Here is a 13,938-nt window from a genome sequence, read left to right on the forward strand (position 1 = left end):
AAATTTTAAAAAATATCTATTTCAATTGTTTAATTACCAACTTTACCAAAGTATTATGTATCTTAAAGAAATAGCTACATAATATAACTAACTTTCAATTACCAACACCACAAGAAGGAAGTGGTAATGATGTATTCTGTAAATAGCAAACAAACAAAATGTTGTTCAATTTGCCTTACCTTGACAATTTTTGTTTTGCTAAGGATAAGATTTAATTGGATTTAATTTAGCTAATTAGAATTAGTTTATCTTCCCTGTGCACATGTAGATTTATTGAATTTTGCGATATAATTCCAAATTGCTTTTCAGAATGGCTGGATTAATACACAATTCCACCAATGGCCATTCAGTGTGCCTACTTTTCCACAATTCCTTCAACAACTGTCATCCTTTTGTTTCTTCTTTGCCAACTTAATGGATGTGAAATAGAACCTTAGAAAATAATTAAATTTGCTCTTTTCTTACTTATTAATAAATTGGAACATTTCTCCCCAATTCCTGCCCCTCCCTGATTTTTGATAGCCTGAATATTTTGCTTTAAAAAAAAAAATCTGTTCAAAATTGCCTAAACAATTATCTATTAGAGAATAGTTTGTTTTTAATATGTCTTAGAGATGAGACTTTTTATCAGAAAAATTTGTTCCAAAGATTTTTTCCTCCAGTTAATCGTTTTTCTTAAAGAACATTTTGGTTTCTTGTAATTAAAACTGTCCTTTTAATCTTCTGTGATCCTTTTTCTTGTCTAATCATAAATTCTTCACCTTCTCAACAGTTGAGAAAATATTTCCTCCCTTGTTCTTCAAATCTGTTTATGAAATGACTTTCTATAGGTAAGTCATATATTCATTTAGAGCTTATCTTGCTATGTAGAATGAGATGTTGGTTTAAATCTAATTTCTGCTAGACTGCTTTCTATTTTTCCCAGTTTTTATCAAAGTGAGTCTTTCCAGTAAATGAGCTCTTTAAATTTGTTGAACATTGTTTCTGTTATATATTTCTAAAGGATTCTAAACTTCCCCCCTATAATATAATCCCTTGATATTTTTGATATTTCATTATTTTTCTTTAGTTCTTACAAAGTAATCTTTTGAAAATCTGACAGCTATGGCAAATACTTAGTATGTTCAAGATATTCTGCTAAACATTCTGCTTTATAATCTGGAGATGTACGTTCAAGTATGAGTTCTACTATTTCTAGTTATTTGGCCTTATTGACTCCCTTCAGTCTAGCTTTCCTCACATACTAAAAAGAAAAATAAAAAGTAATATCATCTGCCTTACAATGCTCAGACTGCTGGAATGAGATTTGAAAGAGAGAATATATTCAAATTGTTTTCTAACACTTAAATGTTATGTAAGTTGTAAATAAATTGAAAAATAAAGTAGAAATAATATGCTCTTATATATTAAACTTATACTTTTTTGTGGGCTATTGGAAAGTACTTTCAACTAACAAAGACTCTTTTTTAAAATAATTTTCTTCCTAATTAAAAATGAATATTTGATTATTTAATTTTAGCAAATTATTTCCAAATCATCTTAAAATACATTTTAGCTTGAGAGCATTTAAGATTAAGAGATTTCATTTAAAGACAAAACTAGATTTTTAAAAAGTAGTCTTAAATGATACAGCTTCTCATGTTTTCTATCTAATCTTAACATTTTCTATTTTCCCCAAAGTAACAATTAATAAAAGGTTAACAAACACCTTAATGGTGTATTACAAACAACTGAATAGTATATGACAAACAATAAAAAGAATCTAACTTTTCTAAGACATGTAGATGTGAATGGTAAATAAACTTGATCACTTAAAGTGAGACTTGCCACCTTCAAATATGAAAACTTCAACTCACAAAATACTTGAGGTCATAGTTAGAGATACCTAAGCAAAGGCAGCTAGAATTATAGTTGACAAAGAATTTATTTCATCTCATTAGGTCTAAATAACATAAAATCGGTATTATATAACACAAACTATACTATTCATCCTGCAATGTATAGAGGCAATAAAACCATTCAAGCACAGCATACCAGCTTTAATGAAAAAATTCAACCTCTTTTGCTTAGAAAAACATTTATCTTATGCACGAATCAATAAAGTATGGAGTTGGTAATACATATGGATACATGAAAAAATATAAGCTTTTCACATCTTATATGTATGCATATACAAAATTCAGGCTATTAAATTATTAATATTATTATTATTCCAATATCACTGGGACATATGCTTAATATTCTACTACAAGAAAAAAAAATTTAAGTGACTATCAAGAAGTGAATTTGATGGATTTTTACATAGGACCTTCAATTATTTATATTTGAAGTATATTATATTATATAATATAAATATATTATATTATATTCAGTTATTTATATTTGAATAAAGAAAGGAAAGACTTGGACACTATCCCTCTCAAACAAAAGAAAGAGAACGTTATTAGAATGTTATAGCATCATAGTTCAAAGAGATCTTAGAAGACATCTGATCCAACCTATATCTGAAAGAAAAGCCTATTTCACAAAATACTTTTAAATAAACCATACACTGGAAAATTTTAAAGACAGCTATAACTTGGTTCTTTGGAAATCTAGTATTTCAATATTGTGGGTCCCCCCACTACCACTACGATCAATGAAGATGAAAAACCTCTGAGTGCTTTCTCATCCTGACACATTCATATTTTTCTGAAAAATCTTCCATGAGAAAGACTACTAAACTAAACATCAAACCAAACAAACCAAATCAAAACAAAGCACCTCAAAAAGTACATATTCTCTATGAGAGAAAGAGTGCTTAAATTTACTTTATTATTATGACTTTAAAAGTCAATTGTCAGAATTTTAAGTGTAAGAATAATGGAGAACTAGTGTAGGATAGTGGAAAGAAACCTAGGTTTAAACCCAGAAGATCTGAATTCAAGTTTTCACTTTTATAAATATTGTCTGGCTTATCTGGATTGAGTCACATAACCTCTCAGTGTTTTAGACCAAAGGTGTCAAAAATATGGGATACATTCACATTTCACCTACAACACATCCAAGCTACTTGAATCAGATTAAAATGTAATTTGGAAGTATTTAACAAAATAAATAAAAATACAATAAAACTTCTGGATTTCCAGGTCAATATGTGCCTATGGAGCTCCTTATGTCCAGTTTAGAGTTCTTTTTCTGAGTCTGACACCATTGCTGTACGGTAGATGTTTCTTATAGAAAAAGCATCAAAATGAATTTGATGGTTTTCTGGCAATTTTCTAGTCCGTGAAATCATAGATCACGTCCATAATCTGATGTATAAAAGTAGGAACCATGTTTTCAAATCAATTAGGTGTGATAATATATTTCCATGTACAAAAAATGCCTACCAATTGATAGACTAGTGTTTTATTAAAGAGATTTTTAAATACACCAAGAAATCATTACTGCTAAAGATGAAAAATAAGACATTAAAAAATGTTTCAATACTGTATAACATTAGTCAATGATAATAGATACTGAATTATCACTACATACTTTGTGTAAAGACATAATTTTGGTGAATTTAAAACCTCAAGTACAGTGGAGGACAAAAGAACCAGGGTCATATACATGAAAAACACCAATGATACTGATAAAATAACTAATTGAATCTATGATATTATGGATATTTTTAGTGTTGAAAGATATCTTAAAAGAACAATTGGTATAAATCTTTCTTTCTTAGATAAATGTCTGAGGTCCAGACATGTGAAGTTTCTTTCTTGTAGATCATGTAGATAATAGAAAACCCAGGATTTGAAATCTAGTCCTCTAACTTGAACTCTCAGCTGTGAACAAGGAGATGAAGAGATGTCAGTGTGTTTGAAGTAACGTGTTTTAGGACTTAGAAAGGCTTTACCAACAAACAACATTTCCATCATATAAATAGTCAGAAGGACAATTTGGCTGAAAGATATGGGCATCTCTGCCAGGGAAGGTGTGGTACTTTTCAAAGGTAAAGAGCAAATATATAGAGACAAGCTAGAAAATGATAACTGATAAGAGTTTTGAAGTACACACTGTTGACTAATTAGTTTATTACCAGCTGTAGAATTATGTTGCACAGCTGGAATCTGATCAACAATTCCATATCTTTATAATTTTTTATAATTTTAAATTCCTGACACTGAGAAAAGTTCCTTATTGTAAGCTGCAGGAAAACAACAAAAACGCACAAACCTAAGCAAAGAACTAAATTCATTCCTTGATAATACAATAAATGTATAAAGAAGAAAGATCTGTACAAAGATAAACTCTGGCATAAATGGAAACATAAGGAATAAAAGAAAAAAAAAACTTACATAATCAGACATAATAATAATCATGACATAATAAGAAAGTTATCCAAATTTAAAGTATGATTGATTCTTAAATGACTAAGTAGGAGTCACAAAGCAGAAAAAGCAACTAAAATCTTAAGAGCTCTGATTATACTAAATATTTCAAGTTACAAAATTTTATTGACCTAATTTACAATTAAGCACAATCACAATGCAAACAAAAATACAAATAGAACACATGGGGGAAAACAACAAAACAACAATGTAGTACTTCTAAATTTTTCCACAGTCTCTCCACCACTGCCCCTTATGCACAGGAGAGATCTTGATGATGTAGTATAATTATAACATGATGATGTTTGTGATTAGCCGGTAGCAGCAAACATCTGACTGAAAGCTTGGCTGTGTCTTACAGCTTCCAGTCGGGGATGTTTACAACAACAGACTTTCATTGACAATTACCAACTCGAAGTACTGTTATAAACAACTACTTCCAAATTCCTCTTTTACTTATAAAAAAAAAAGTTTTCCGTATGTTAAATACCACTCATGTAAAAACCAGGATAGAAAAGGTACAGTTACATGCTGTTCACATAACAAGAAAAAAGTCTAACAACTTTACTTTTCACAAAGAAACTAACAAGAAACTTGATTTAAATGTACAGCTTGGCAAGTATTAAATATACTTATTTTTCATTATGGATGTCATCTAATGATTTTACATAACAATGAAGATGCAACTCTACTCTGATTGCTTGCTGAGTAAAAAATCTGAGATACCATACTTTTCTCTCCAAACTGAAGAAATGCAAAATGCTTGGGGGAGAAGACTGAACTAGATGATCTCTATACCCTCTTATAATTCTCTAATTTTATTAAATAACAAACATTTTTTAAATCCAAGTTAACACTTCTGATCTTCCCCTAATAGAATATGCCCTTTAATTTGAATTTTTATGATAGTAGTGATTATCTATAATAAGCTTTTATCTACTTTCCCATTGTGACCAATAATATTGAGGTCATTACCAATTAGCTTTATCCATTCTCCCTCCCTCCTCCTCCCAACAGGGTTACGCATTGATCAGGTACTCCAGCATACTAGAAGTGGGGCAAGGAATGCCTAGGGAGGCATTGTAGCTTAGCTCTAAGTGCAATTAACCAAGAGACAAAAGGTAGACATAGAACTAGACCTGAAGTTAGAAAGACGAGTTCCAATAGCTACCAGCTGTGTTACCTTGGGTAAACCCTATTTGAATTTCCTCATTTATAAAAAGGGGATGATAATAGCACCTGCTTTGCAGGGAAGTTGGTCATGAAGATAAAATGAGATAACATTTCTAGTTTCTTTCCTTTTTTTTTTTTTTTGCTGAGGCAATTGGGATTAAGTGACTTGCCCAAGGTCACAGAGACAGGCAGTGTTAAGTGTCTGAGGGCAGATTTGAACTCAGGTCCGCCTGACTTCAGGGCTCATGCTCTATCAACTGCACAACCTAGCTGCCTGGAGATAACATTTTTAAAGTATTAAGTAAATCTTTAAGCACAAAATAAGTGTTAGCCACAGATCTAACCTCCAGATCTCCTAGTAGTTGAGGCAAATCTGTAGTTAGTCCAAATGCCTACTACTGAGTAAGAATTCTTAACTCCCTCCTTCCCTTTCATTTTTTTACACAAAATAAGCAGGGACAGCTACATTGTTACCTAGAGTACAGGCATCATTATGTTATCTTTTTTATCTCAATTTATCTCTCAGATTTCCCTATATTACTTTTCCAAAGGCATCAGCATCCTTGCATACACTCATGTTTTCAGAACCTTTAACATCTCTGACTCCCCCCCCCCCCAATAATAAGTTACTAAATCTAGTCGCTTTTTCTTCCATGTCACTCACTTCTGTCCCTGTTTTCTATTTATGTGACTAGCACCCTACCAGCAGACTCTCATTGTCTTTCGGAAACTACTATAATAACCTTCTAATTGGTCAGCCTACATCATAACTTTCTTCTCTCTAAATCATTCTTCATATTGATGACAAAGCAACCTTCCTTAAACAAAGGTGTGACCATATCACTCCCCTACTCAATAAATTCTAAGAATGGCTCACTATTATTTCATCCCTTTTCATTTGTGTTTTTAGTAAGTTTTATAATGTACAGAATTACTAGCACAACAATAACATGTATATAATTTCTAAGTAAGTAGACTCATATTGAGGATATATTTTCAAAAACTTTTGCACTGATATGACTATTATATCAAAAAAGTTTGAAGATCACTGTTGAAATATCCCAGGGGAATGGAGTATACACAGTAACTTAAATATCAGGAAGACATTTCACAAAATCTTTGCAAATAACATGTAGAAATATAGACTGAATAATAGTAATGAAGTAGATTTACCATGATTTAATGCATTAAAATTAATTTGGAGAGAGATCTATAATAAAGTATCCTAGTAATTTGTGCTTTGACCTATGCTACTTAACAATTTAATTTATGACTTGGATTTATACTTACAGAAAACACGTGACAGAATTGCAGTTAAAAAAAAAAAAGATCTCAATTGTCTAAAATAAAGTACTTGATCTTGGGTTCAAGAACCAACTGCAATTATATAATGTAGCTGGAGAATAATAAAAACTAGCATTTATGGAGCTTTTGCTTTATAAATATTAATTTGATGACAAATTCCTGTGAAAACCTGTATGTTTTAGGTAATTGCAGGGTCAATTTGAGTCCACATTATGACATATGGAAGCCAAAAACGGCCAAATGGATCTTAGATTATATTCAGGAGAACACACTATTTCCAAAAAAGGAGGTGATTATATTCTGCCCTAATCAGACCACATCTGAAACACTGATTCACTTTTTAGTTTTCTATCTTTAGGGTCTAGCCTAGTGTTCAAGAAGTACTTGTGAAACTGAATCCACAAATAAGGAAGAATAATGACAAGTCAGAAAGCATCCAAAGGAGGATAAAGATGATGTTAAGAATACTTGACACAAAGGCATAAGAAGTCAAGCTGAAGGAATCGGATATGCTTAACCCAGAGGAATTAAGATAGATAACTACCTTGAAATACATGAAAGGTTGTCAGTTGGGCGAAGGAAAAGATTTGTGTTTTGCTCAATATCAGAAGGCAGAATGAATGACAAAAAGTATAAGTTGCGGAGGCTGTAAATAAAACTTAATATGAGAAAAAAATTTTTGAGAAATGAGAGTGGTCCAAAATTGGGGGAAGCTGCTTCTGGACATGGTGAGTTTTTCATGCAGAGACAGGGTGACTAATCATCTATCAGGAATACTATAGATGGGATGTTTGTTCAGTTACCAGGCTGGACAATATGAATCTGAGATCTCTTTCTTGGGTTCCTGACTTAATGGTATGTATGTGCAAGACAGTCTATCAGGGCAAGGATACAAAACTGAGGAAGCAAAATGAACTATATTATCTTACCCTAACTACCTAAAATTATCACATTACCTGAACTATTTTCCTAATGGGAATAATGTGGCACAGGCTCTGCAGAAGTGTTTGCCAATGCAGGTATCTGGAGTTGGAGTCATATTACTTGTTTTAATTCCAGCTGCCATTTGCTAGCCAAGTCATCTTGAATAAACTGCTTGACTTCTTTGAATCTTAGTTTCTTCATCTCTAAAATGGAGATAATAGTATTTGTATTATCTATTAGGTTACTGTAGGAAAAAAAAGTTCCTTTTAATTTTCTTAATCATATAACCACTCTTTATCAAGTGCCTGATTACCTCTGATTTGATGACTATCTAATTGTTCTCCTAGTTTCTTGTTTCTTTCTTTTCCAAGTGATCCTCCAAATGGCTACCTAACTAATATTCTGAGGCATTTAATGTTTGTTGAATTAAAGTAACCATGTTTCTTTCTTCCGAAAGAGTTTTGAGTGGTTCCCTCTTGCTACTAGGATAAAAGATAACCTTTTCAACCTAACACTTAATGCATTACACAATTTGGCTCTAAATAGGCATTTCCAAATCTTATTTTCGATTACTGCATATCCATTTGAGCCTAAAATCATTCCTTGTACATAGAAGGCACTCAAATAAATGTTTGCGAATTGATACCTACCAGCTAAAGTGGACAGTTAGATGTTTTTTCAAACTTGAGCTAAACATTCCATTTCCTGCTGCCATGTGAGAGATAGAAGCTGGCCCCAGATGACTGAAAACTCAAACTCCCCTATCTGTGCCTCTTGGAATTTTTATCTTCCTAAGAGGCTCAGCTCAAATGAAATCTCTTATAAGAAACCTTCCCCTTCTCCCTCAGTTTTTAGTGCTCTCTTTCTCTCCTCAAATTAATTTGTTTTTTACATATTTGCACGTTTCCTATTTTGAAGGAAGGGGTTATTTCTTTTTTTGGCAATCTATTCACAGTACCTTATTATTAAGGGCTTAATAAATGCTTATTGAATTGAAAGTACTTTGTAATATGTAAAACACTATAAATGAGCAATTAGTATTCTGAAAAGTACAAGAGATGAAATCCAAATAAAAACTGAAATATTTGAATCCCAATACCAGCCAAAAAGTGTTCTTTATACTTAACAAATTTTTTGGTCCAGATATGTGATTTGATTTCATTCCTAAAGGCAATACCAGTGAAATAAATCCTTCCACTAAAGGAGATATACCTTTAGTCTCAAATTTGCCTAGAATCTTGAAAAGATAAATAAATGGCTAACATAGTTATACAGCTAATATGCTTGAGTTAAGAATGTCAGATTATTAGCTGATTTGAACCCAGGGCTTTCTGATTCTGAGGCTTGCTCTCAGTCCACTACACTGAGCTGGATTCATATAATTTCAAGCATGTAAATATAAAAAGAAAACCTTTAAAAATAAATACAAGTTGTCTAAAAACAAAATTAGACCCGTCTTAGGTTAATTAAGGGGGAAATTTCTAAATCCTATTTTCTTTTACCATAGAAAGGTATAAAATGCACACTCAAAAGTAGCATGCAAGGTATAACATAAATCTACTAAAGTAAAAACTATCTAGTATTCTGAGACTGACAAGAATGACTGCCTTGTAAGCTACTCCTTTTTTGTAAGCTATAGTTTCGCAAGAAACTATATAGAAGTTATCATTCTAGATATTGACAACCACATTTTAATATTAAAAGTTTTCAGTTATAAAAAAAAAAATTTGTTCATACGATGTAAATAATTTTGGCCATTACAAAAGTCATGTTCAGATTAATGAAAAAAACTACGTGCAATCTCTATGGCTACTTATTTGACCTATATTGTTTTTGACGACAAATACTTAAAAAATTTGGCAGCCATTTACAAGTCACCTTTGTCTTCTCCACAATTGAAAAATTTCATGTTTAAATTGCAAAAAAAATAGTTGTTTCATGCAGAGGTAAGCACATGGTATTTCACTAATTAAGTTGCTAAGCATTAAGTTGCAACGAACCATTTATTACAGCAATCTCTTTTAAAACATTTTTTTCTTTAAAAATCAGTGAAAATTAACACAATGTGCTCCTTAAGCAGAGAGAAAAAAAACAGAATTCCCCACTTTTTTCTCATAGTTAAAAAAAAAAAAGATTTCTGTACCACAGTCATTATACTTAATATAAGAGGAAATAGAAAGTTTTTCTTGATCATGGAATCACAGAATCATATCATATTAAATTTTACAATTTTGTAAAATCCTATTATTAAAGTGCCTCACCATACTAATGTTTTTTATACTGTGGACCAATTTATGTCCTTTTGGCATATAGTTACATGCAAAGAAAATCATGGAGTCTAAAGATTTAAAGAGTCAGTAGAATTCTAAGCAAACCCCTACTTGCAGCATGAATAACTTTATAAAGTACCCTCTACAGTTTCCATCTGAACTAGGGAAATAGTTAACTTACCACTTCAAATTGTGAGACAGTATCTCCTTAAAAGCTCTGCTTTTAACTTCCACCACTGGTCCAAGTTCTGCCCTCTGGAAAATATGTTTTAGATTTTAATGAATACTGCATTAAAATAATATTTTTTTTTACTATAATTAGCTGACAATACTCTTTATCAGTCACCCTTTTCTACCTACAAGTCCCAAAGCCACCATCAACTTCAGTAAAAGACCACCTGTGGTACATTCTGAAATACCAGAACTTTGTACTGCATTTAAAACTTTGATGTGGGCTACTTTTATCAGTTCCCCTACCACCTTATATGTTAAATGAGTAAATTTCCCCCAGCACTAACTTCAAGCTTTCTTCTGTGACACCATTCTTGCCACTCTGGATATAATTGCTGATATAAATTCCTCAGAGTTGTTCTCCTGATTCAAACTAGCATTCCTAGCCCTTCAAAGGGTAATCTCAACCTGATTGTATTTTAGGATATCCCACTCAAATCTTTTTAAAAAGACTTGTTTATTTCAAAAATAAATTTATTCTTTTATTTTTTAATCCCTTTCAATTCTGAATATATATCTTCCCAATGCCCCATTTAGATCAAAATAAAATCTTACCTACCAACAAGAAAGTTGTATTCTTGAGGGAAAATAACATGTAAATATATACAGATATATACAAAATAGATGCAAGATGGGCGAGGGAGGGAGATATTAGTAACTGGAGGTCTCAGGAAAGACTTCCTATAGAAAGTAGCATGTGAGCTAAGTATTGAAGGAAACTAGACAGTCTAAGAAGAAGTGCCAAAGAAATATATATCCTAGGCATGGTAGAAAACCATTGCAAAGGCAGAAATAGGAAATGGAATTTCGGTATAAAGAAAAGTAAAAAGATCAGATCTGTTCAACAGTAAAGGAGGGGGAACACAAAAAGGGATAATGAAAAACAAAAAAGATAAACATACTAACAAAAGCAAGAAAATAAAACTTCAACTTAAGTAGCACACAAATAGATAAAGATTCTAAAATCAAAATCAAAATCAAAAGAATCAAAAAGAATCAAAAATACACATAAGAAATAAGAAAAATAAATGCTGGTCAGAAATTTGTATTCTCAGAGCAGAATTTAAAAAAACAATTAGCAGATTTAAAAAAAAAAATGAATCCATGATATCTAATCACCAGATTTGAAACTCCCAAAGATGGAAGTGAAAGAAAACTGGTAGAAGTGAAGCAAAAGTCAACCATGTTAAAAAAAAAAAAAAAAAAAGTAAATAAAATTAATATTTACCTTTTAAATATTTATTTAATTTGATCTGTAGTTAGTCCAATGCCTACTACTGAGGCCTACACTGCAAATCTGAGATTAATCATCCAAAAAAAAAAAAAAAGAGAGAGAGAGAGAGAGAGAGAGAGAGAAAGAAATGGAGGTTCAAGGAAAAAGTGGCATTTAAAACATTTCTAAAGGAAAAACAAAAAAACAGAAGAATTTTTGATTTATAAACATCTCAAGCAACAGGAACAACAAAATAATAAAAGTAGAAGAAAGGTAAATAAAAATAAGTCAAGAAAAGAATAAATAATAAAATCAATTATTTCACATTAAGAGATGATTTTAAAGAAGAGAAAAGCTGATTGATGGGATAAAAAGGAGGCACTAGCCAAAAATGAATTAAGTAGAACTTAAAAGAATGGAAAGATATAAAAGCTGAAAAGTTATGAACACAATATAGTTTATAGGAACTTTCTGTCTTTGACTTTAATGACTATGTTATTCTTTTAAAAACTTTTCTCTCCCTTCAAGCTTTAACTAAAACATGTCCCCCACCCCCAGAACAAATAACTCAAAACTCTCTAGACTGAGAATCATCTCTACTCTCAGACATTTCACAGGTCTAGTAGTAGAAACAGTGTAATTCTTTCTTCCTCTCCACTCTTGCTATTTCTGTACTATTTATCAGTAGCTTTTCCTCTATCACCATTCCCCAGTAGTTTCCTCCTTTGACCTTTATATCATTCATTTAAACATCTCATTTACCATCCTTGTTATTACCTACTTATTTCCACATTACTTATTCTCACAAAGATTTTAATTCAGTCTTCTTTTCCATATCATCCATCCCTTGTCATCATCTCTGATGTAACCACCACACTCAAAATCTCTCTTCCAGATAAACCTTTCACTTCACTTCAGCTAAATATTCCCATGGTCAAAGTTCAAATTTTACCATCTCACAGATTTATATCTGAGGCACGAATTTTAAAATCCTATTCTCATCTTTCCCACTTTTCCCACAACTCCTTAACTCACATTAACATTTACTTTCATTACCATTATTATTACAATTAAGCAATTACCATTCAGGACTTTAAGTTCCTATGTTTCCTCCCAGCCCATCTCTTTCCATTCTAGTTTCATTTACTTCCAAACCCAGCATTGGTTCCATCACTTTTTTTAATGAAGCACTGGCAGTGCCAGAAGTCCTTTTACACATCCACCCCCTTTCACTATACCATCCACAATTCACAATCTGCTTGTTTTTAACCATGGATTACCTTCCATCATCCAGTTTCTCAGCTTTTCTTCTGGAGATTCTTAAAACATCCACTTTACTTCAAAGGCTCACTTGAGTTTCTACTTTAAGACTTACTGAAATGATAAGCTCCCTCCCTTTCCTTCAAAATTATTCTGTCTCTATATATAGCTATCCATGAACATGTCTCCCTTTGTTACATTAATTATAAACTTGAATGCAGGGACTATTTGACTTTAAGCTTTGTTTTCCCGATTCTATTAAGACTGACTGGTTCATGGCAAGTACTTAATAGATGCCTGTGACTGACTGGACTATAGTATATACCTAGACACTAATAAAATTGAATTCGACTCACTTAACCCTATTTGCCTCACTAAAAAAAAAAAAAAAAATTATATATATAAGAAAAAAGACATGGAGTTAGTCAACCATCCTGTAAAGAAAATTGGGCCCAACTGGGCCCCTCCTCAGAAATTACCTTGACCTGAAAATAAAATTACTAGGCATAAAAGCCAAGGAGGTTGATTTTTTTTCAAAGTTCTATGACATGCTCAAAACACTTATAGTAGCATTTTTGGTAGTTGGAACTGGAAACAAACCAGATGCCCCTGATTATAAAATAGTTAAACAAACTATGGTACATGACTGTAATAGAATATTATGTGATAAAGAAAAATGAAAACTGGAGAGGAATAGGAAAACATAAACAGATACAAAATAAAATAAAAATAAATAAGACAGGAGAGGCAATAACAACAATATGAATAGAAAGAATAGCAGAAAGTATAAGTGAGGAATCTACATTTAATGCTAGACCCAACTAGTGTTTTGAAAATTTAAAAATTTTAAATTAAAAAAAGGGAAGATTAAATTTTCAAAACATATGCATGAGTAATTTTTCAATATTAACCCTCACAAAACCTTATGTTCCAATTTTCCCCTCCTTCCTCCCACCTACTCCTCTAGATGGCAAGTAATCCGATACATGTTAAATATGGTAAAAATATGTTAAATCCAATATATGTATACATATTTATACGATTATCTTGCTGCACAAAACTCAAAAAGAAAAAAAAATGAGAAAAAAAACCAATGCAAGCAAATAACAAAAAGAGTGAAAATGCTATGTTGTGATCTACACTCACTTCCCACAGTTCTCTCTCTGGGTGTAAATGGCTCTCTTCATTATAAGATCATCAAAAC

General features: G+C 31.6%; 1 long non-coding RNA gene across 4 annotated transcripts in view; it reads right to left on the reverse strand.

Annotated features, from left to right (window-relative positions):
• LOC105749385 overlaps positions 1–13,938 on the reverse strand; it is a 134,055-nt gene that overhangs the window by 77,378 nt on the left and 42,739 nt on the right. For 3 of the 4 annotated variants that reach the window (XR_004231103.1, XR_004231102.1, XR_004231104.1), the window contains exons 3-4: positions 10,212–10,285; positions 7,793–7,963 (exon numbers count right to left, since the gene is read on the reverse strand). This is a non-coding gene — a long non-coding RNA (uncharacterized LOC105749385). Of the gene's footprint in view, positions 1–2,024; positions 3,813–7,792; positions 7,964–10,211; positions 10,286–13,938 lie in introns of those variants that run through there. The other variant, XR_004231105.1, reaches the window with a different exon arrangement.

Source organism: Sarcophilus harrisii, chromosome 1 (assembly GCF_902635505.1).
Source record: "Sarcophilus harrisii chromosome 1, mSarHar1.11, whole genome shotgun sequence".
Lineage (NCBI taxonomy): Eukaryota > Metazoa > Chordata > Mammalia > Dasyuromorphia > Dasyuridae > Sarcophilus > Sarcophilus harrisii.